We start from the raw sequence: 24,888 nt of genomic DNA, 5'->3' as shown, positions 1-24,888 counted from the left end.
TTTTTTTTTTTTTTTTCCTTTCCTGTTTCTGTCTTCCTCTCTTTTTCCATGTTTGTACCCTTGAGTTTTTGCATCCATTGTAAGATCTTCAGTTGGAATCTGGAGTAGAATGTGCTGAGTCAGGCACACAGGTGGTTGTCTCACCACCACTTGGAAGAAGCCCTTTGGTGGCTTCTCTTCCAGCTCAGTGTAGGAGAGGCTACAGTTGCTGTGCTGCACGCGCTTGTATCCCTGGAGATGCCCACTGCTGGGACATGCTTCTTATTTACCTTTGGTTAGGGTGAACCCAGCCAAAGAGAAAACAGCTTTTAGCAAATGAAATAGTTGGGGGCTGAGAGTGTGGAGTTAAAGAGTGGCTTCTTTCCACAGTGAGTGGAAGCCAAAATGGCTGTGAATCTCATTTCAGCATCTAGCAGAAAAGCAGCCAGCCTGGTAGTAGTAAAGATGATAATTGTATGTTGTTTAATCTCATCTGGATTTATCCCCTCCAGCGGTTTCCTGCTGGTAAACCACAGCGAAGGGAGGCAGTAGTAAGTAAACTAGAGGAAGTGAGATGAAATATTGCCTGCTCCTCTGGTTAGTAGGGGACTCATCTGAAGAATATTGCTAATTAAAACCAGTAGTATTTCCCTCTCTCTGAGCTTTCAATAGCAGAGGATGCTTTATCTCACAGAATTGCTTATATTTTAGGAAAGTCACTGGGACAAAATGCTAGCAATGAGGTGAATTATGCTTGTGCTTTAAGAGAAACGTGTGAAATGGGTCCCTTGCAGAATGTGAGTAACTGCTTTCACCCTCAGAATGTCCAAATGAAATGGCAGTTTGGGATTAGAGGAGCAAAATCCACCCTCAGCCTACCTTTGGAACAAGAAACTACCAAACAGCTGTGGTTACTGGAGAAAGGGCTCGTGTGTCCCCAGGCTGTACATGTGGCTCCAAGGTTGCTGGAGCTGCAGGAGCCCAAAACCTTAGGTTTACCTGCAGTGCCAACAGTAGCACCAGCCTGTGGATTGCTTGGTGACTCACAGGGAGCACAGAGCCAGCGGCTGCTTCTTGCAGCTTTCCTCCAGTGTGGCCAGAGGAAGGTGAGGTTGCCTTAAAGGCTTTGCAGTGCACCTCACTTTATTAAATGCCTCAGAACTCAACTGAGCAATGTCAGGGAAGAGGTTTTGTGAGGGAGATGACATCTTTCAGCATTATTGAGGCCTTGTGCTCAGTGCCTACTTACTTCAGCAAGATTCTAGGCTTGTGCCCAAAACTGAGGAAACAAACGTAAATTTTCTTCAGCTTGCCTATTCATGTGTGCCTTGTGTCAGCAAAACATGCCTCGTCATGTGGCTACCGGATATTTTCTCCACCTCCTGCACCACTTCCACAGATCTCACTCCAGCCCACTTCCACCAAAATGAATGGGAAAGTCCATTTTGGGTTGTAGCATTGCCATTGGCAGCAGCCTGTAAGAGATGCTGGATCAACTCCCTGTGTGTTAAGTGTTTAAAGGCTGGCTTCAAACATGGTTGAGCTGAGTAGGCCTTGCCCTGCTCCAGAATTAAATGCGAAGGGGCAAGTGAAGATGTTGCTGAGAAGTGTTGGCATCTGTTCTGATCAGAGGTGTCTGGGCTGTGGCCTGTGGAATGTCCTCTGTCTGACTTCTGTTTGTATGCTCTCTGGCCACTGGCTGAACTGTTGTGGTATGCTCTGCATCCCTATTGTCTAAGGCCAGACTGTTCTGCTGCAAGTGATCTATCCCACACCTGAGGCAAATGGCCTTTAACAGACAATTCAAGTGAAATATTGAATGAATTAGAAGCTGAAGTTTATTCTTTCTCCCCACTCTTTTTGATTACATTTTTATGTATGTTAGTTTTTAGTTTGGGCAAGGTGTTTCTCTTAGTCACATGCTTTTGTGCTCTAGAGGTTTGAACAGCCCTTTACTATTTTAAGAAGCTCCTGTTTACCTCTTTTCACCTGTGCTCTGTTTTCTGGCCCTTGTTCTTCTCTTGTTGACTCCCTGAGGGTACACAGATGGTAGCCTGGAAGCCAAATGGAGTGATACTGAGGGACTGAGAGAGGGATAATTAAAAAAGAAAAGGAAAAGGAGGGGAGGGGGTTGAAAAGCTGTGCTTACAGACTCTTCTAACAGCAAAACCCTGGTGCATATCAGTGTGCTGGATCTTGTCAAGATGCAGGTAATAAATAATTTTGGGAATGCAACCTACACACATTTGGCTTGTTGGCTGTAACCATGTAGACCTGTTAAGTGAGCTAGCACCATTCCATCCCAAAGTGCTTTCTGTCAGCTGAGAAGGATCTGCCCATCCACATGCAGTGCCATAGGTACCCTGTGGACGTCAGCCTCAGGGGCACCACATCAACAGAATGCTTCAGCATTTCTCATATCCAAATTAAGCCCTCTGACACAGGCTGAATTCAACCTGTGTGCAGGAAGGAGTTATTCTCACCACTGCAGTCTGGTAGGGATTAACCAGCATTTTATCAGAGGATAAGGAAATGCCATGATTTACAGATAACTTCAGTCAGTTTGTTTACTTTTTTAGCATAGTGCTTTTTGGAATAATAAGCGAAACCCCAAAATATTCTCAGAGAAAGCTGATTTGTATCCAAAGTGCTTTATAAAACGAGACGTTAAAAGAAAACCCAGTAAGTAAATGCAAATGCTCTTAGCGCACAAAATATTACAGCTCTGTAACCTGTTAGTACAGCATTGTACCAGCTTCCTACGTTTGCACAGGAAATGCAGCCAAGCTCATAAAAAGAACAGTGTAGCCGGGCTGACGATAAAGGCTGCAGAAACCAGCCGCGGTGGAGGCAGCTCAGTCATTAAGCAGGCGGCTCCCGCAAAGGGAACGAGCAGAGGACACCTAGCGGTGGCTGCTACGGTGGGGAGCTGCTCCTGCAAAGCGCTTGGGCTGCTGGGGGGCACTCCTCGAGAAAAGGCAGCAGCGTTTTCTGATGATCTAGTTTTCCTTCAGAGCAAGAGTTGCAGAGTAAAGCATGACTGTCAGCAAGGGGGGTGTAGTCAGCAATTGCTGTGAGGAGTCTGAGCTCCAGGAAGCCGACTGGGTTTTGAAGTGAAGGAGTCTCGCTGCAGTGAGCGTCCCTGTAAGCAGTGCTGTGAGGAAAGCTTGGGCAGCAGTGAAATCACAAGTCACAGTCTCACTGAGTGTTCCTTGCACCTCCCGTAATTCCCCATCATTCCACTGATGTTTCCTGGAGAGCTTTTAAAGAAGTGAACCTTCCAGGAAGGACATGGTCTGTGATATAATTCAAATGGAAAACACAGTTTTGTTCACTTGCAGTTGTTGGGTGAGTTTTATTTTTAATGAATAGTAGTCTCACAAAATCATAGAAATGTTTTGAGTTGGAAGGATTCCTTAAAGGCCATCTAGTCCAACCGCAATGCACAGGGACACCTACAGCTCGATCAGATTGCTCAGAGCCCCGTCCAGCCTGACCCTGAGTGCCTGCGGAGACGGGACATTCACCTCCTCTCTCGGCAACCTGTGTCAGTGCCTCACCACCCCTACAGTAAAAGACTTCCTTGTCACGTAAAATGTATCTTATCCTGAGTACCTTGGATGTTTGGCATACACTTGGAAGTTCCTTTCTATTAAAACCTTCCCCAGTTTTCACGGGGGAGGAGAAGCTTGCGGGCCAGCGGAGCGGCATTGCAGGGCAGCAGGCAGCCGGCCGCCCGTGCTGCACCAGCCGGTACAACCAAAACAGTACTTGTGCGTGAGATGGGTGCAGGTGGAGGGAAGAATGAGCAGGAGGGCTGAAAAAATGAAACAGCCATGGGTTGTTCTGTTGGGTTCTGTCGGAGCAGCCTTTATTTCTACTGATGTTGCAGGTAGCAAATGGGAGCGAGCGCGTCGGTGCTGATAAGTGTCTTCTGTTTTGCAACTGCCGTGCACACAGCCTCTTGCAGAACTGGCCGCAGAGCGGGAATAGGGAAATTCAAATCCCCAAACCAGATTTCGGTTTCCCTACCAGAACGCGTGGAGGAGGGAGCGGAAAATGCGGTTGCCCGGCCGAGGCTCATTTGGGAGGCAAACCAGGAGTGCTGAGGGCTGTGCCAAAGGGGGAGAACATCTCCGTTCCTAACCGCCCGCAGTTTGCGATCGGTGCACAGGAGCAGACCTCGCGGGGCAGCTCCAAGAACACGAGCCATCAATACGGGCTTCCTCGGCTCGGAGCTCTGGGTGAGAGCCGCGGGCGCTGGGGGACAGCAGCAGCTGTAAGCGCCAACGGGCGGCGTCGTCCAGGGACTTGATGCGGGGCGGAGGCGCCGCGAGGGCACGGAGCGGAGTTTCGTTGAGGCTCTGCTCAAGCCCTACGGCGACTGAGGGCCTCCCATACTCCTTCCCTCGGCCCCACCTGTTGCTCGCCGCAGGCCTCCCAACCCAACGCCGAGGCGCCCCGCCATCCCCTCCCCGCGACCCCCGCCGGGGGAAGGAGGCGGCCGGCACGCCGTGGGGTGGGGCCTGGCGGTTCGGTTGCGCGACAGCGCGAGCTGCCAATAGGGAGTTCGTGCTCCCCCGGGACCGAGCTGGCGGAGCCAATGGAAGGCGGGACCAGCAGGAGGCGGGGCTTGAGTGCGTGCGGGGGACGGAGGGAGCGGGCGTGAGCGGGACTGCTCCCGCCCCTCCCTCCGCCTCCCCTCCCGTCCGGCGACGGAGCGCACTCGAGAGCCAGCGCCGGGCAGAGCGCGAGGGAGCGAGAGGCGACCGGAGGAGCGGCGCGCGGGATCCCAGCGGTCACCCTCCGGCCGCGTTCGTTCGCTGCTCCGCGCCCCGAGAGACGGACAGAGAGGAAGGAGCGGCGAGGGGGCGGCGGTGCCCGCGTGGGTGATGGGGGTCCCGCGGCTGGAGCGAGGGCTGCGGCGGCTGAAGGTAAGGGAGGAGCGGAGCCGGCGCGGGCGGGGAGATCTCTGGGGACGCGGGAGCACTTCTCCCCGCCGGGTGCCTCGGGGGTCCCCGTGCTGCGCGCGACGGAGCTCCGCTTCGGGCTCTGTGGGCCGAGGGGCGGCAGCGGTCCGGCGGAGCCCCGGAGGGGATCGCTCGCTTTCCGAGTGGCGCCGCGATCTGCCGCATACGTAACGCCCGGCGCCTCGGGGCGGTCCTGCCCCGCTGGGAGCAGCTCTGCTCCGGCACGGGGCTCCGAGCTTCGAAGCCTGCTGTAGGGATCGTTGCAGTCGTGGAGTTAGTTTGCCAGGAGAACGTTGCTCCGGGGCCGGCCGCTGCTGCACCTCGCGTCGAGGAGAGCGGAGGGAGGCTGTTCAGCCCCTGCTGCTTCTTGAAGTGGATTTCGTGCTTTTTACTTAGTTACCGCGTATGAGCCTCAACCTGCGTTTCAATCTGTATCCTTCAGCGCTCTTTGTTGCCATGTATTCCTCAGGGGTGGCTGCTGCGCTCCGTTTTCCAAACTCACCGCTCGGTTCGCTACCTGAGAGCCACTCGGGATGGACCTGACGCGGGTCTGTTCTTACGGCCCTGTCGGTTTGGGGGCCGCGTGTCGGTGCGGGTGCGGAGGCAGCTTTCCAGGCAAAGACAACTCCGAAGTTGCCAAATGTCAAATGCGGCTGTTAGCGGACACGGAGCTGGGCAGGCGATGGGTACCGGGTCGCTTTAATGCGTTGGTAGTCCCAGTGTCTGCTTTCGGTCCGGCTTCGCTAGGGGAAATGAGTTTGTGTTTTCTGCATCATAAAACTAGAAGTTAACAGAGAATTGCTTACATTAATTTTCCCAAGCTCTTTTGTGTGTGGCTTTCACTTCTACGAGCTAACGCTAGATGGCTTTCTTATCTCAGATATCCCACGGAGAAGGGAAGCGTGTAATCTTTTTCTGCAGCCTACTATTTCTGTTTTTGTCTATTTTGTTCCTTCGTGTGAATAGTAAACTGCCTTCTGCATCAGTTCGGCGCTGATGGGAGCAGAGCAGAATTTAGTTTGCTTACTGGCTGACATCATTCAGCTATTTGACCTGCTTGTCTTCATGCTTATGGGCAGTATTTCCTACATGCTGCTACCAACAACTAAAGGAAGTTTATTTGGTTGGAAGATAGTTCTGAACAATATTTGCATTTCTTTAAAGGAAGGCAGCTGCATAGGAAAGGCTGTTTGAAAATTGACAGAAGCAACAAATCAATCTCAGTTATTACTGAGTCAGGCTGCATTTTAAAAAGGGCCACAGTACACTTGTCAGCTAATTTTTCTTCAGATCCTATCCATAACTGCTTTGGACAGAAATATTTTAGAGACTGGATTCAGGAACACGGGGCATCGCAGCCTGCTGGGGATAGGAATGCATAGGCCTGATGCTCTATTCGTCTTGTTCTTTAGTCTTTCCAAAACTGTGCCTGTTAGCAGTGGACTCCAGCATTTCCTCTCTGTCTCTTTGCTACTATCTCTGAGATACTTAAATCTGATCTTTGAAATGTTTCATTATTAATGCAGAAATGTTTAAATCATCATGAGCGATGATGTGTTAGGGATGTTTAAACACCACTTAAGCTCCACAACAGTTTATTTATAATTTATGTAGCATTCATAAAAAGATCACGGGGAAGGCTCTGAATGTGTATTGTCTTGGTTTGGTAAGTCCATTGTGTTAGTTTATCAGGTCATGCAGCACTTTAGATGTAACAAGAAGGAATATGTGCTTGTAAGGATGCCAGGCTGTTTCACCAATCATGTTGGATCAATTAAAGGTGTCATTCATATATGCCAAGGGTATGATGTGAAACCTAGAGCTAAACAAAACCTTATTATTTATTTGTTTCTAGCTGGCATTTGCTTACTGTGCCAGTCAGACTATTCTTTAAGATTTCTGTTTTGTTATCATAAGAGAAAGATAATTCAGTCTTTCTTGTGGGCACTTACTGATAAGCACACCCAAGTGCATTGTGAAATATTATTGCAGATGTTGAGTGAAACCAGGAACTAAGCAAAGCAGTGGTCACACAGGCAAAGCCTCTTTTACTGCCTGATGACCTTTACAAGTGAACTGAGGCAGTTCTTTCATCACTGTCAGCTTCACGTTGGGCATGGTAGCCGGTCATTGCCCCTAAGATTGTTATGTGCAGAGCAGCAGTTCTGTCTGCAGGAAGAAGTATTTGCTCCTTGCCTTAGCTGGGACTAAGATTTCGGTTAGGTATCTGGCTGTTAAAATATTACCAGTAGGTTCATGCATTTTACTGATGAGTGTTGTAGTTTGGTAAAGAGGAGTGAGAAATACATCTTGTATTTTCTTACTAACGTTGCAAGTTCCTGGTTGTGGAAGGAGGGTGGAGTGCTGGGTTATCTTGTTTCTCACATTAGTCATCCAAAATTACCTAACAGTGGCCATCCTGACAGCTTGAAATGAAGTCATGGTTTGATGAATGTTCCTTTCTCTTTCACTGCAATTTTTTGCTTTAAAGTGTTTTACTTCTATATTCCATTTGTGCTCAAGCTTGGTGGTGATTTGGGCAAGCAGCACTGTGAAGCAGTGAAGTAAAGAGGAGATGGCTGACTTTATTTGTTGTGGTGCTGTACTTAAAGTAAAAAATATCAATATGCTGAGCAGCATAATTTGTATTCAGTCTTTAAAACATTACTTCCTGTAAAGTTAAGAAAAGTATCACTTGCTCTCTTTATTTTTAAGAGGAATTTCATCCTCTTATAAATCTGAATGGTTCAGGAAATTTAGGCTTGGGGTGCACCTCAATATTTTTCTGCCCTGTTTGGGCAAATACTGTAATAACTGTCTACAAATCTGAGAACCCAGTACCAAGCTCCAATTATGGAATTTGCATTCACTAGGTGGAGAAGCATGTTTAACACTTTTCTACTAAAGAAACACTATTTATTTTAAATATAGACTGTGCTAAGAATACCATTAATTCTTCATAATGCTTGGCAGTGGTGCCATATGACTTGATTTTTTTTCTTAAGAAATGTTTGGACTTTGTATTAATTAATCTCCTGAATGTGTAATGAATGTAATCAGCAGCTGCTCCATCTTTTTGAACCCACAAGCAAACAGCCTTCCTGGATCTGTTGTGAAACATTTTAAGAATAGTAGGTGTTTGAAAGGAAGTAGACATTGTTTTAGCTACTGTTATCTGGAGAGTTTTGGATTCTTGAAGAAAATGACCTGTACTTGCTTAAGAATAGTTTTCTTTATTTGTTTAGGACTAAGAGACGTAATGAAGAAAGATGCTGCAGTGGGAGGAGGGAATCCACAGATCACAGAATCACCTGGGTTGGAAGGGACCCCAAGGATCATGTAGTTCCAACCCCCCTGCCTAGCAATCCCTTGGAAATAAGGGAATCTAGAAAACTCTGTAGGAGAGGTATCAAGCTCTGCTGTAGTAGCTAGGAAGGCAGCAGTAGCTGAAGTTGTTCTGACTTCCCCTCCCCCTCAGCAGCTCTGTGAATTCAGATGCTTGAATAAAATTCTGAGCACGGGAGTTGGAGTTCTGCTACTGACTTTGATTCTTTTCTTACATAATGTCTTCATTTGTTGCCCTGAATCCTGCAGTGTGACATATCCAGCTTTGCAGACATTTTTATAATCCTCCCATAGCTTTTGCCATTCCTTCATTCTTCCCCCTCTCCCTTCACTCCCTGTTGCCCCATAACTTGTCACTGACATGGTGCCTATTGACTTTGATGATGCTTCCTGCTGCCTCATCTTCTAGGTAGGTTTTTGAATCACAGGAATTTCAAAATATAACTTCCTAGATTTAAGTGATATGAAAATGGTTTGATGGGTTTTATGTTAGAGGATACATAATACAGATACAGGGCTGTGATACAAATCAACAATCTGGGCTGCTGTTTCCCTTTTGGTTTGCTAACCTCTACCTTAAATCTGATAGAGCCTATGAAGCTGTTTGCTTTTGTTTTGGGGTTTTTGATTTTTTTTTTTGATTTTTTTTTTTAACTTGGCCTTCGCTTATTCTGTATGTTGAGAGTGGAAAGGAAATTCTGAACTACCATGCAGTTACCCCTATTTTGTCCTTCAACTTGGATTTTCACACTTATTCCCATCACAGCTGATAAGGCTATGAGAATTAAGTGGCAAGTAAGGGGGATAAGAACATAAAGGGGGAGTAAGAAGTGAATATGGCTTTCAAATGCATGTAGTATTAAAATCCTCGCTGCTTTTCTTTTTCCGTTCTCTTGGGGGAGTAGAAATGAATTCTGCAATTAATGCATAGTTAGCAAAACTGTCACTGCAAATGAGTGTTCTCTCTATCTCTTACATTTTGTGGAGGAGGCATTTGTGAAAGATAGGAAATCCTACTCTGTGGTCTCTCTTTTTTCTTGTTTTTTTTTTTTTTTCTTGTTTATTTATTCATTTATATATTTATTCATCTAAGAACTAATCTCACAGTTCCTCTGTGATTATTTTCTGTTGTGATTTTCAGTTCAAAGCCTATTATTTCCTACTTTTAGATACCCAAAGAACATTCAAGGAAACAAGTATTAACTATTTTTCTAGGCTCTCAGCACTGAAAAATGAATACTTGACATGTACTGCAATATGAGAATTCACACTAAATGTGTGTGACATAAAGTGGGGGGAAAAAAAGTAGGAACAATGTGTCTTTGTATATGCATACATCCTAATGCATAGTGTGATATCGTATATAGTGTGTATGCAAGCATACATCTCTTATTGTAGTGGCCAGCTGCTCTAGAAGAATTAGGAGCAGCTTAAGGTGATCAGGTTATCTCGCTGCTCTGCTGTAGTAAAGTAAGCCTTTGTGAGGTTGTCAGGACAACAGCTTATTATTTTTAGTCCTAGTGTGTTGTGTGTCTTTTTTTTCCCCCCTCTATAGCAATGAAGGGAGCTGTTTCAAAGAGTGGTTGTGTTGCCACACGAGGATTGCCAGCTGTGATTTGGGTTCAGCAGGATGCTCTGGGTTTGTCATGTAAAAATTCTAATTGATGATGAATGCAAACCCAGTGTGAGAACAATTTCATTCATTGGACTAATGCAAAACAACCCATTGTATTTATAAACCCATAGCCTTTTTTCTCAGCAGTATTGTTATTACTCTTCTGTTCTCTTCTATTTGAATCCCAGCGAAAAATGTTTTATGTTTGGCAGTATGGAACCTGTGATATGAGCTGAGACAAGATAGGAATTAGTTTATGTCAGCATGCACTATTCTGACACTGGAAAGCTAATAAGTGAAACCACTGGGAATTTCTGTTAGTTTACTTCATTGTATGTTTCACAGAAATGTGGTATGCAAATGGTGCTCCATGAGAAACTATATAGTTACTGTGTTAATTTTGCCATTTTGAAGGAACACTAATCTCATTGTGCAGTAAACGAGGGTGGCAAGCTGAATGACTGAAAGGTGCTTCTCAGCACGCGGTGCAAGAGTGGCAGTAATCTTGGCTGAAATAACTTAAAGGTTATTTGTATGTGTATGGGAACTGTTGAGTTGTGGCCTGAACCACTGATTGAGCACCTGGGGAAAGGACCTGGTCAGCCCTGGGAGCACAGGTGAAGGCAATTCAGCTGTGTGACTGGAAGGGGTGGAGCCTGGCTGCACCTCTCTTAGACCTCATTTAAGGGCTGACAGCCACTGGCAAAGGATCTCTGGTTGGAGATCCCTCCCTTGTGGAGTCCTTTCTGCAAGCCTGGACTTTCAGAGATGGGTGAGCACCTTTACTTTACCTGTGAAATATCATCTTATCCACGCTGGTCCCCTTGCTGTTACATTCCTGTATTGCCTTTCCATCATGTTAATCTGTCCAATTGCTGCAGTATGTCTAGGACTGGGAAACTTATTGGGATGTTTAGCCAGAACCGTTATATGAGGAAGGCTTTCAAATAACTTTGGGGATTATTTTTTTTAAATCTTAATGTGCTAACACACAGGATTTGTTTTGACACTTCCATAGTTGCCTTCATACTGCTGATATAAAGATATCCCTTAGTCTGATCCTCTAAGTCTTTGATCTGGGTTGATCTATATAAGTCAATTAAATGATGTCCAAGTAGCTAAAATCCCTCATCAGAACGGTAACATTCTACTGCAAATTCCTTTTTTTGGGCAACTGAAACATGTTTATTCACAGAGTAAATTGACAGAACTATATAGACAGCTGTAGAAACTGCCTAACAGAATCAGAAACTATTGGGATAAACCTGTGAATTCTCAAATGTTTTCTCCCTTACTTGACAGTTAGTCTGGAGGTGGTTGTCTTCCTCCTCTCAGATTCACTGCTACTCTGCAACTGTCTTGGTATGTTTGTACATTTCTTTCAGTCACACAGCCTTGTTTGCATAGGAAACCATTTCAAATTCATCTACTTGAAGATGATGAGACTAGTGGGGTAAACAGTGCTTGCTGTAATCCATAGCAGTGTGAGAACATGTTTATTTCTACTTCAAGTGTGGAATTTAACCAATTTGCTAAGGGAAACAGATGAGGTTATCTGGGTTGGTCAAGAGCTGTAAAGATGGTTGTTCAGAATGCTACAACAAAAAACAGACAAGCAAATATCTGCTGAGCTCCAACAGTGTTTTCTAGATGAGTTGAGGTTGCTACTGTTAGGGTAGAGGGAGTTGCTGGGAGCCTGAACTTTTGGTAACCTCTTCCCTGAAAAATCATTATTGTCATTGGAGCCTTCTGAATAAAGGGCAAGCACTGCTTCATTAGCCTGTGAGTTTCTGAGACTTGATAATTTTGCTAATGTCAGTGCTTCTCTCATTCAGGGTGCTTTGGACTTTTTCTCCGTGGTTATGTAACTTCTACTAATGAAGTTTCTGTAGGTGTAATTACCCTTGATCTTCTCTATCAAATCTTGCTGAGTCAAACGACAGGCTCAAAAATTATTGTGGCAGAGGGAAGAGTTTTACTGTACGATTGGATAAAGCTTGTTGCCTTGTAAAATAGTTGTTAGAAGCACCTGACTATTCTTTTGCTTCATACTGCCCTGCAGCAAACAGGTATTTAAATTCATAATATTATTTTTAATTTTACTCTTGTAAAATTTTAGCTTTTAAGTACTGCTAAATATATGATAGTATACTATCAATTATGGAGTGTGCTGTTGTTCCTGGTAATGTGCATACAAACTGTCTTTGTATGTGCAAGCAGTTAACTGAATATCTGCCTTGCTCTATATCTATGGAAATACAGTAGCTGCATGTTAAAACAGAACATTTGCATATATGCATAGTGATATTTTCTCCTAGGAAGTAGATGTTGGATGTCATGTTTTCCTCTTTCTTATGTAGACTATACTCAGCAGTGTTAGCATTTGCTCATTTGACTATGTTCAGGATGCCTGCAGGTCAGAGGTGTTTAAAACTGCAATTTAAGCTTCTCCTGAGCCAATTCTTTTCTTTACCAGCTGTCTCAGCCACATCTTTCAGTATGATATTTGTTTGTGACAGCTCCAGGAATAACTGTGGGAAAAGTAATAATGCGCATCTCAAATATGTTAGATCCTCCTCACTGTGACTTAATATGAGATTACATGGTTGGGGGAAAAAACAACACAACTAAGAAAAATCTGCCAAAAAACAAACTGTTGTTCATGGACACCCTGCAAGCCACCTTTGGGTCACTGTGAAAATTTACTCAACTAGAAATCCAAGTGGAAGTCAACATATTTGTTGCATTTGTGTATGAAGGAGTAATAATTTATACTGATAAGTAATAACAACTTCCTTTTTAGTAGTTCTTCATTCTTTGTTAAAGCATGAAATCTTTCCCTTTGCATAATTCATGCATAAAGGGGATACTTTTGAGTTTCCTTGCTTTGGTGGTGAAATAATGTCTCTTTCCTATATGGACTATATCTGCAGATGCTAAAATTTGAATCTTTTCTGTTTTATGTATAAACATTCTTCATCTGTGTCCTCTTCCTTTAGAGGAAGAAATCTATTGCAATTGTTTCTTTGTTGTGGCTTTTTTTTTTTTAAACTTAAGCTATCATTAGATAGCCCTCAGTGAAGTCCATGAGTATCTTTTACATGTTGCTTATTGATAAGTTTGTGGCCTTTCTGTATATTGCTTAAACAATAAAATCTATTAGCTAAGATTTAATATTGCTTATGGCAGTTTGTTCATCATCTGTCTCTGTTTTAACCAGGCTTTTAGCATGATTTCACGGTGTCTGTATAATCAAGATGCAATGTTATCTTTCCAATGGGAGGAGTAGAGGAATGGAAAAAGTGGCTGGATTGTCAGGCTTAAGAAGTTTACAGTCAGTGGTTCATACTTTGCCCAAAGACCAGTTAGAAGTGGCTGGGGACCTATCTTGTTTAGTACCTATGTCAGTGACCTAGAAGAGGAAATGGGTCCTGTCCTCATCAAATTAGAATGTGACATCACATTACAGAAGTTGATATGGTCAAGAACAGTGCTCTATGACTTAGATTGGAGGAATGGCCCATAATAAACATCGTGACCTGCAAGAAGGATAAATGTAAGGTCTTATGCTTGGGGTGGGGGTTGTAGAATCTCTTGCAGTAGTACATGCTGGGGACTGCCTGCTGGGAAATAGATTTGCTGAGAAGGACATGAGTCAATGTGCCTCTGTTCTGTAAAACCATGCAGATTGCTCTGAAAGTAATGCCTCCTATTTCATTTCTGTGGAAACTGCAGGGGATGCTTTGAGCACAATAACACTATTTGATGGAGTAAATTCTCAGCTACAAAATATTGGTGTGAATTCAGTGCTTCGGGAGTTGGGTTAGATGATGTCCCAAGAGCATTCTAATGTGAATTATTCCATATAATACCACGTTCACTGATGATAGTTGGTCTGATAATTGAGAATTTTAGTTGATGTTCCACTATATTGTTTGTACTTCATCTATTGTAGTACAAAGTATTTCTCTATTATGATACTGGAAAGATTTTTATTTAAGCCCAAGAAATAGTCTTTTGTACTTACGTTGTGTATTCTTGGTTTAAACCAGTTGACAAGTATTCCCAAAGAAGTTATTGGCAGTTAAAATATGTTATAACTATAATCCGTAACAAAGGAATAAGCACTTGAGAAATGTCATTTTTTTCAGTTATTGCTTCAGATATATATCGCTAACCTTGTCACTGAATTCTAAAACATGATTAGCAATACTAGAATTTGAATGTGTGAACATCTGTTGAACTACTCAATTGGATTTCTTCCAAAAAGGTTGTCTTACTGTTAAAGAGCAGGACAAGCTGAGTTTGAAATTGACTCGAGCCTGTCAAAACTGAATTTATATCTAACTCTCTTGTTCTGATTACTAATTTTATTATTGTCAAACTTCTAATAATCTACGCTGGAATTACCTGTACAACTGCTAAAAAAGAAAAGGTTGTGATAAGTCTTAGTTTAAAAATCTGAAATAAAGTGTTCAGTTCTGAAGGGAGGTGCTGCCTGTATCTTTTTATGTTTAGTCTTACCTCTTAAGTTCATTAACCGTAAAGAAGATTGAGATGACTTCTGTTCTTGGTCATCCAGCTCCACAGTAATTTAAAATATTTCTGCGCTTACTAATGCATGAAACAGATCTTTGTTTTGGTTTTTATATGTTTGAGTTTTTTTTAAAAAATCAAGATTTTATGTAGCATTCAGCTTTGGTATGAAAGACAATGTATATATGTGCTGAGTTGAGCAAAACAAACAGGAAAGGGAATGGAAAGAATTTCCTTTAGTGTAAACCTCCTTTACGGTGAAATAATCCTGATAGCGCTCCTCTGTTGGCAGAGGGTTACAGATTTGCTTCTGATGATTTGCTAAAGATGGGAAGGAATTTTTTTTATCCACTTTTTGGAAAGGATACAGAGAAACTCAGTTTGTCCTTTTGAGTCATATTTTCAACAGGAGACAAAACTTTAGATTTATAAAATTGTCAGATCTCAAAAATTGTTGAATTCTAAGTCTGATGGTAAGTACAAACGGGCAGTCTTAGCCTGGAACTTTCTTTATCCTGAACTCAAGTATTTGCATAGTTATTAATGTTACTGCTTTATTAAACAACTGCATCATTGATCTCTTTACAAAACCAGTTCCTTTCAGTTCTGATTTACTGATGTTGCCTGTGGGGTTTTTGTATTTTTGCTTGTTTGTTTTTTTTTCCTTCATCCATCTTGTGTGATGGAAGGCTCTTCCAGGGACTTGCTTTACTGAGGACTAGAATTTTTTTTCTTCTAACCTCTATTTGCAAGACATGCTGAGATTAAAGATCCTGTTCTCAGAAATTGTCTGCAAAACTCACCTAGTCCAATTCCCCTACAATGAACTGGGGCAACTACAGCTAGATCAGGGTGCTCAGAGCCCTGTCCAAAGACAGGGTATCCACTGCCTCTCTGGACTACTTGTCCCAGTGCTTCATCACTCTTATTGTAAAAAAATTTCTCCATTATACCTAATCTAAGTCTCCCCTCTTTCGGTTTGAAACTATTTTCCCTTGTATCACAATGGATCCTGCTAAATTGTCTGTCTCCTTCTTTCTCGTAGTCCCCTTTTTAGATACTGAAAGGCCGTTATCAGGTCTCCTTGGAGCCTTCTCTTCTCCAGGCTGAACAGCCCCAGCTGTCCTAATAGGAGAGGTGTTCCATCCGTTGGATCCTTTGGATGTGCTCTAACAGGTCCGTGTCTCACCTGTACTGAGGATTCCACATCTGGATGCAGTACTCCAGATGAGACCTCAGTGCGGAGAAGAGAGGCAGGATCATGTCCCTCATCCTGCTGGCCATTCTGCTTTTGATGCAGCCCAGGATACAGCTTTCTGTACTGTGTGGGCACATTACTAGTTCATGTCTAGCTTGCTGTCTACCAGTACCCCCAAATCCTTTTCAGCAGGGCTGCACTTAATCCTTTCTTCTTAAAGCTTATGCTGATATTAGGGGTTTCCGTAACCCAGGTGGCAAGACTTTGCACTTGGATTTGTTGAACCTCATGAGGTTTACCTTGGGCCCACTGCTCAAGCCTGTATAGGTCTCTCTGGTTAGCATCTCATCCATTGAGCTTTTCCAACCATGCTGCACAGCACTATCCTTATTTAGCTTATGTACTTTTCCTTTCTCCCTGATTTTACTGTCAGACCTAATTTTTCTGAGGTTAATCTAGTCAAAAATTTAACTAGTCTTTAAATAAGACAAACATTTAGTTTTTCTTATGCAGTATGTTGACTGGGAAACAGGTCCTTCCCTGTACTTGCTCTGTGGGTTGTTTGGTTTTTTTTTTCGTTATGCCTAAGAAGAATTTAAGCAGTGTTTTATGAAGAATTATCTGGCAAATAAAGTGGCATTGAAGTATTATTTCTACTGGAAACATTGTGCAATTCTGTGTTCTTGTTGAGTACAGTGTCACGGTTATTCATTCTGATGAACTACCAGACGGAAAAATTCTCCTTTCATTCTTGAATGAATGATTTTGCACACAAAAGTGAAATGAAATTATTCCTCAAATCTCACTTTGTTCTTTTTCAGTAACATTTTGACCTTCCTTCACAGTGCAAGTGCTTTCCAACTGTGTTATATTCAGATTTCATTAGCAGCTTCCATTTAGTGTCAAGGCCATTATTGAAAATATGAACTAAGACTGGCTTCATTATTGATCTTTGGCTTCATCTAATGAACTACATTATTTCTTGCATTTTTCAGGATGGTGTGTTTTCTCTTGTTCTGTTTTCAGTATGGTACTGTTCCAGGTACTTTCTTTGTTCCAGGTTGTATGAACAGCTTTCTTGTTTTTCTTTTAATACCATTGATGAGTTGATCTAGGAAAATCACGCTGCTATGCAGAGCTCGCAGGATCCCAGCTGAAGCAGTAGTATTCATGAACATATCAATGAATGTAAATGATGTGGCTTACATATCAGATAGGGACAGTACAGTAAATTAAAATGCAGTAGTAGCAGCATTGCACCCTGATTTACCTAAACTTTACTCTTTAATTGCGTGGCATTGTTTGTTTTTACAGTTTTGCTTTGTTTTTCAGGTTCAGTTTGAGGTTTAAGGTGGGAAAGAAAAGGTATCCCCTGAGCCAATTCTCTCCCCCTCATTTATCTTCAGTTTCCTGCTTGTTAAGGCAGTATGTGTGTCTTCTACATTACTGACTAGAGAATTCACAGATTACTATGTTGTAGAGGTTGTGTGTTTTTTATTTTCCTGAATGTTTTATTTTCTTGCTTTTTCTTGCTGCCGTGGTCTTACTCGCGTTCTCATAGCTGATTATATACCAATGGTTTTGTTACAAACACCAAAATAAGCATGCAGCTTCCTATATTTGCTTTATATTGATCACTTTACTGATTTTGTTTGTGGTGGTTCATTTTTACCAGAATCATTGTTCAATTCCACTGAAGTTGATAGAACATATGAAATTGTAAAAAATACTAATTTGTTAAATTTTCCTGGTAATATCTGAATAAGCTTTTGGTGACAGACTTTTATTGGTTATACTGGTCTTCAGGCCTATCTTTTTACTCCTCTATATATTTATAATAAGCAAACTGTTGTACTGATGTAACTCCATCTCCCACCTTGAGAGTCAATTTTCTCTCCTGATGGATGTTCTGAAAAATCTTTACTAGCATTCCTTACTAGCACACCATGAAAGAGTAGTGCTGTGTTGTAGGTAGCTTAACTTCTTTCATCTGCTTATACAATATGAAGAAAAATATCATTCAGAAAAAATCAGAAGTGGAAATACAGACAGAAGCCAAAGTGTTGAGCATTTTGGAAACAGGTTTTGCTAAGGAAGGCTTTGATGCTAACTGTTCAAAACTGTGAAAGCAATTCATGTTCTGTTATTGGAGCTTGAGTATGATGGCTCTGCGTGGCCAAAAGACTAATGACTAAAGTGACACCAGAAGACTTAATATTTGTGATGGTCTATCCCCTAGTCTGTTCTTCCAGGAGGACAAAATCAAATTTTCAGGATGGACTGAAAATTGTTATAATTTCGTGCCTTTTGACATAGTTACATAATCATGGATAATAAAGCGATTTGGATCTACTTTTTGGTGTGGGCTTTTTCTGGAGATGAGGAAAGAACTCCTGCCCTTGATACAGCTAGATACCATTCAGTGCTGTGTTATGGGTGTGGTTTGTGACACTGGCTTCACGGCTACAAGGCATTGCTCTAAATGAGCTGCTGCAATTTGCAGACTTGTATAGCAAATCACATATAATGTAACAGGAAAATCTAACCTGAAGTAAGGTCATTGTTTCAGTGTTAAATAAAGTAGATCTTTCTCGCCATTTAAATTTTTCTTACAGTTAAAAAACAAAATGGAACTAAAAATTGTGACAAAAGCCAATAAAACCTGTGAATGTTATGATCATCTTATGTGTTCTGTTAAATGGAACTGATTGTTAAGATGTGCCAAGTTATGGTTAAAGATTTGGAGGGTACCACTGCTAATTCATCACTTTACTTAATAAACAAAAGCTGCTTTCTTTTTTATTCAAACTGTCACATCTGCTCTTTCAAGATTATGACTGTCCTTCAGGATTTGCCTGTGTTTAAGGAAAGATTACTGCTGGAGTGGGCTCCTGGTGCAATTTTATGCCATTCACCTGAAGTTACAAAAGAATTATGGAAATAAATTGAAGACAAGACCTCCAATGTATGATCACTTTAAGAGTGGAAAAATGGATTTTCTTTATGCTTTGTTTTGGTTTGGAATTATATCTAATAAGTTACATATGATCCATTTTTAGCTTCTGTTGTACAACTTTGAGTGAAGTCCTACTCTACCAGTAATCTCCTTTCTTAGAACATTGCAAAAGAACTGTGGTGCTTGATCAGATACCAAATGTGTGTTCAGATACTTAGAACATATCACAGTCTGTCTCCCCACCACCACACGCCCACATGCACATTTTGTTTCATTGTTAAAGCTTAAAATATAATATTACTGATGTGAGAGACTATATATTAGGAAGAAATTCTTTACTGTCAGGGCAGTGAGACACTGGAACAGGTTGCCCAGAGAGATTGTGGATGTCCCATCACTGGAAGCATTCAAGGCCAGGCTGGATAGGGATGTGAGCAACCTGGTCTAATGAGAGGTGTCCCTGCCTATAGCAGGAGGGTTGGAAACAGATGATCTTAAATGTCCCTTCCAACCCAAACCATCTGTGATCTCTGGTGCAATACCAGATACTTTAATGAATTATTACCAAGACAGTAGTCTTGTTTTTGTCTTGTAAGACATTGTTTATTTCAGCTGTTAATTGCTGTTATGTACAACAACGTCTTTTTGTGTTACTATTTTTTTCTCCCTACCTTTGTGTATGAATTTGCACTTCTGGAGATTAAGATGCAGGAAGGAATTTGAAGACATTTTCATTTATTGGAAAGCTTTGGTTGTGGAGAAAAGGTAGTGAATGGTTGCGTGGAGGGTATGGGGTTGAACTGTGTTCTTCTGTTCAGCTGTTGAGACTTAAGGAAATAACTGTCAGACCTCTACTTTCCATTTATTCCCCAGGAAACTCCTTTCTGCACCTTTTCTTTGAAAGAGGAACTTCAGCACGCACATGCTTTATTTTGCTTTCAAATTGTTTTATTTAACCGTAGTGTTCTGGCTCTTAGTTTGCTTCTACCTTTCCCCAAGAAACTAATAATTCAAAGTCAGCTCAAATCCTAATGGGATTACTTACTTGGGAATAAACTGATAGAAACAATTGTACTGAGCCTTTTGGAGACAGTAGCTTCAGAAGCACTAAAACAAAATTGCAACTAATTACCAGTAGCTCAGGTGATTTATAGCAACAACATAAAAACTCTTACTGTTGAACTGACCGCAGTAAAGCCTTGCAGTTGTGAGATGTTATGAAACATAAAACTTCAGCTTCTAATTAAATGTTTATGACCTTCAACCTTTTTGGCAATAAATTAAGAAAAATTCTGTTCAGAATGCATTTTTCTCTTAAACTGTAACAACATAATTTCTACTCTTATACTCTCCTCTTCCTACGTAATCTTTCCTACTACAATAAAACTCTTTATGGCCTTTACTCCATGCTCTATTCTGTCTCCTACACCCTTCTACTGACTGCCATTATCCACTTGTGGGATAACAATCACCTTTCTTTGTTGAATAACTGTAGGCCTATGGTACAGCAGCATAACTCACTCCAACCCTGGATATGTTACTGTACCCAGAGGGGTAGAGTGTGTTATTCATTTAACCAGAGGCTGGAGGCAGAGCATACATCCTGATGAAAGGCAGCTGACTGTTAGCTCACAACTTCTGCCTGGAAAGCGTGTACCCAGATTTGTTTCCTGACTGCTCATGCCTGTAAGGTTTCATGTTTACTTCTGCCGAGGGGGCATGCTCAGGCTTTGATTAGGCCAAAAGCCCAGGTTACCCATTGACTTCTGGCAAATAAGTGAGATTACTTATCTTGCAACATCTTGTATGGTACATCTTGTATTAGTACAGCACCTAATGTAGAAAATTTAGGGCAAAATGAGATTTCTTGTTGGCTTTGAATTCTTTCCTCTGATGCAGTGGTCTTTCATCAATAGACAATGGTTTTTACTCTATCCTTTCAAGCAAGTTAGAAATGAATGTTTTTCTCTCTCATCGATTTGAGGGTAAGTCAACCTATAGAACACAAAGTGGTCTTGTATGTTTGTTCTTAACTCAGTGGATTTTAAGTGCCTGAATGCTTTCTAAGCTACAAATCTTAGCCTTTTGTTTCTGTTTGGTACCTGCAAGTACCTGCAAGCTTTATCACATAGTATGGGAACTGTTGGGTTGTGGCCTGAACCACTGATCGAGCTTTTGGGAAAAGGACCCGGTCAGCCTTGGGAGCACAGGTGAAGCCAGTTCAGTTGTGTGACTGGAAAGGGTGGAGATTGGCTGCACCTCTCTTAGACCTCATTTAAGGGCTGACTGCCACTGGGAAAGGATCTCTTTCTGGAGATCCCTCCTTTGTGGAGTTTTCCCAGTGAGCCTAGATTGTTAGAGACAGGTGAGCACTTTTCCTTTTTCTTTGTAGTGCCTTTCTATTGTGCTTTGTTATTACACCTCCTGTATTGCTATTCCACTGTGTTGATCTTTCTGAGGGTTATACATGTAAATGAAATATTTAAGTAAAGTCTGGTGCTCAGGTATGATGGTAATTAAAGCCTTGTGAGTCCTTTCCAAATTGAGATATCCTGTGCCAAGTCTGCCAAATTTCAAGAAGCATTTGAACAAAGCTCTCAGACACAAGGTTGTAGGTTTTTCAAATAGTCCTGTTTGGAAACAGGAGATGGACCTGATGATCTTGGTGTGTTCCTTCTCTGGATACTCTGCAATTCTAAGCACTCTGCGTATCATCAACATCTCATAATTTGACCAATGGTCCTGTAAAACTAGATGTTTTTCTAAACTCCTTGCATGGTACATACAGTCAGTATGAAGACTTGAGAGCTCTGGAAACCTTAACAGAGGCTCCTTGTTAATTTACTTTTCTTTTTTCCTCCCTCCTTGTGACTGTTGTAGCCACCATCGTGTTTTGATAACGTTTTTATAATCAAAGATGAGCAACTTGCAAAGTACTAGCAGATGAAGAAAGTAGGTTAAAAAAGATAACATATTATTAGACTAGTTATATATATATAAATCTAAAATATATAGAGAGTAGTTATATATGTATGTATATATAATACTTGCAATCAAGTAAGTTTGTCTCATCAAACAGTGATTTCTCAATGAATTGGTGGCTTTAGGTCCTCATTTGTTTAGCTCTCCATACTTGAATGCATCAAGGAAAAATGGGTATTTTTTGCCTTCGTGATGATCTTAGATGCAGGAAGAATGAGGAGGCCTTGTGGGAACATGTGTTTACTAAGAATAACTTCCATACATACAAATATGTTCAAAATGTTCCCATTTTATTGTTAAATGAATATAATAATTATTTGGAGGAAAAAACCTTTAGATTTATTTTTATATATTAATTGCTGTGTCAGATGACATTCATTATAAATTTTTTATTATATCAAAAGAATCCCCTTCATGTTCATCTGCCTGTTCTTCTGTTCTTTGACTAGGTCAAATGGAGTTGTAGATCTAAATTTTGCCAGTGTTGATGTTTTTCAGCAGAAAGACACACAAGGCAAGGTTGAGGTTTGCTAACCTTTTTTTTGGTTCATATGTACTTTTCCATTACTATATCGAGAGCAGTCTATGACAAAATAACCTATTAATATCAGAGTTCACAAGTGAGTAACTTGGCTAGCCAGTCTTACTGGCCTAACCCTATGGTCTCAATGGAACAAAAAAAATCTGTCTGAAAACTGAATGCTATCTTTTGTAGTGAACTGATACAAGATAAACAAAAGCCCTGCAAAGTGAGCCTGTCTTTGTATAGAACTGTCACAGTTCCACAGAGCTGATACAGATTCTTTTCACCTGTCGCTTTCAGTACAATAGAATCAAAGCCTGGGTATAAACTAAATCCCATGCACTCGTCTTTTTTTTTTTTTTTTTTGTTTCTCTAAATCCAAGTTCTGATGAAGGTTATTTTTCATCTTTCCCTTTGTAGTCCCAAGGTCCAGAATTGTGATTTTTTTTTTCTTCTGTGTTTGCATAGAAAAGTTCACTGAAAATTTTTCAGTATCTCTTGGATTCAGAAATCACCAATGGATACTGTTTCTCCTGTTTTGGGGAATAAAAAAGCATGTCAGACAAAAATATTGTTCCCTCCGAGTACTCTGAAATATAATGTATGTTTTCTGTTCTTCTTGTAGTCCGTACATATTTAAAATACACTAAGTTGAAAATACTTCTGTCTTCAATAAAAAGCATCTTTGTACCTGTTTTGTTTTTAAAAAATGAGTTGTTTAGAAACTGTCTAGCTAATAATCATGACAGACAATAAACACAAATAACTTTATTGGAAGAGGAAGGCTGGGTGATATTTAAGATACTTGGATCTAATAACTGTTAAGTGTATGTATTGCAATTGTACAGTTGTCTCAAGCACTTTTTAAGTACCATTCAGTCTCATTCTTAACGTTCTTGCAGTGTAGTTAGAATTTCTTGGGAATAACCTGCTACTAAAAGGAAATAAAATGCAACAGAACCCACTGTTGGGTTTGGGAGAGACTGAGTAAACGGGTGTGTGTGTATGTGCTTGTGCACATAGCAGAAATGCAGAAGGACAAAGCATGTGACTAACAGTTTCGTTTTCTGTTCCATGAACAAACATAAAAAAGCAAACTCCTCTTAGAAGAGCGGATCACTTAGAAGTGGATCACTTTTTCTTTTGTTCTTTCAGTGATCTTGGGTTTACAACTCAGCAGAACGAAACAAGTTATTCTTGGCCTGTAGAATCAGCTTAATACAAGATCTTATTGGGCTTTGTTTTGTTTTTATGTATCCTGTTAAACTTTAAAACTGTATTAGAATATCCCTGTCACAAAAATGGGATTTCAAGCCAGCTGATATTTAAATTGTGGAGTTCTTTTGGATGCTAGATAGCTTTATGTGGAAATGGTGGATCGCTCTTTATTGCAGTTTTTGGAACTGAATTTATGGTAGATAATGCCCTTAGAGGGTATAAATTGTTATACAAGTGCACCACTGAGCTAAAACTGCATGACTGCACACAAAGTAACTGATTTACGAAGCACTCTGACACTATTTTATTCCAACCTTCCTCCTGATAGCAACTGAAACTTTGTAATAGAAGAGTTTGTCTTGGTTTAGTTTTGACTCAGTGGCTGAGATAAAGGCTGTATATTTCTAGAATTTTGGCAGCCTTAAAAGTCTGTTTCAAGTCAGGTTAAATTACTTGTAGTTAATGAGTATTTTTAACGAGTCCAAAGATTATATTCACTAGATTGGAGGTCAGTGTACTGAATGAGTAGACTTTTAAGGCAGATGTGGCATGATGTGGTGCCAAATCTGAGTGCTGTTCAGTCTGGGCTACTTAGCAGAATGCAAGTAGGTGCAAAGCCTTGCTGTTTTCTAAACTCTGCCCAAAAATATGGAGCATGAGCAGCCTTGTGACAAACTTTTATTCTTAAGCAACTTATAGGCAGCTATTATTCCTGTTTCACAAATACTCATAGCCATAACTGCTTCACAGTTAAGGCCATTTGTTTAAGTTCAGAAGCAGATGGCCTCTTTAGAAATACAAACTCAGAGAATATTTTAACTGAAGATGGAACGAAAATAACTGTATATGGCACATGGCAATGTAGAACTGTCATTCTTGCTAATTATTCAGTAATTCAAATGTGTTGTATTTTTTATGTCCCTCAGACATTAGAGTCTGTAAAAATCCTTCATAAATAAGGCCTTCACATACTTCTTGGTACAGCACACAAAACTTGGTCTTAGTGATTTTTTGTTTTATTGGTGGCAAGCTATTATCTATTCCTTTTCTTTGTTTCTTCTCTCATACCATAGTGGTTATGGGATGCTTCTAGTCTGATTGTCAAGTTGGTTTATTTAGGCGTGTCTGAAATACGTGTTGTGTATTTCTCATTTGGAACCAGACAAACTATGCTGTGTTTGTAGTATGTTCTTGAAGTTTTGTTTTCAAGAACAATGGGTTTAAAAATGCAAACTGGAAATCTTATTAACAACCCGTTTAAAGAAAGTAGAGAACGCGCATCTTGTAACCCTAAATGGAAAATGAATCCAAACAATACAATTCTGACTAGAAACCAAGTTTTAATTTTAAGATAAATGTGAAGTTGCTGACTATTCTGTTAACCAGTTAGTAAAGAAAAAAGGAATGGAGAGCAGCAGTGTAGGACACACTTGTCATAAAAGGGAAACGTGAATCTCTACCTGTAAGTAAGTTTTATCATGTAGATCCAATTTCTGTAGAACACGAAGCTAAATTTTCTTGCTCTGTTTTTTTTCCACAGTTATACTGTGTCTGATTTTCATAAGA

The 24,888-nt window shown here is 41.1% G+C and overlaps 1 protein-coding gene across 3 annotated transcripts in view; it reads left to right on the top strand.

Moving 5' to 3' along the window:
• Nucleotides 1-4,739: 4,739 nt before the first annotated feature.
• SIPA1L2 (signal induced proliferation associated 1 like 2) overlaps nucleotides 4,740-24,888 on the top strand; it is a 141,558-nt gene continuing 121,409 nt past the window's right edge. For 2 of the 3 annotated variants that reach the window (XM_042877101.1, XM_042877085.1), the window contains exon 1: nucleotides 4,740-4,913. The gene's annotated coding sequence lies outside the window, so the exon portion shown is untranslated. The remainder of the gene's footprint in view (nucleotides 4,914-24,888) is intronic. The other variant, XM_042877092.1, reaches the window with a different exon arrangement.

This window comes from Lagopus leucura, unplaced genomic scaffold, assembly GCF_019238085.1.
Source record: "Lagopus leucura isolate 7727_CA_CO unplaced genomic scaffold, USGS_WTPT01 Super-Scaffold_73, whole genome shotgun sequence".
In the NCBI taxonomy this organism is placed as follows: Eukaryota; Metazoa; Chordata; class Aves; order Galliformes; family Phasianidae; genus Lagopus; species Lagopus leucura.
The sequence above is the reverse complement of the archived record's forward strand: the minus strand, read 5'-3'. Positions and strand labels throughout refer to the sequence as shown.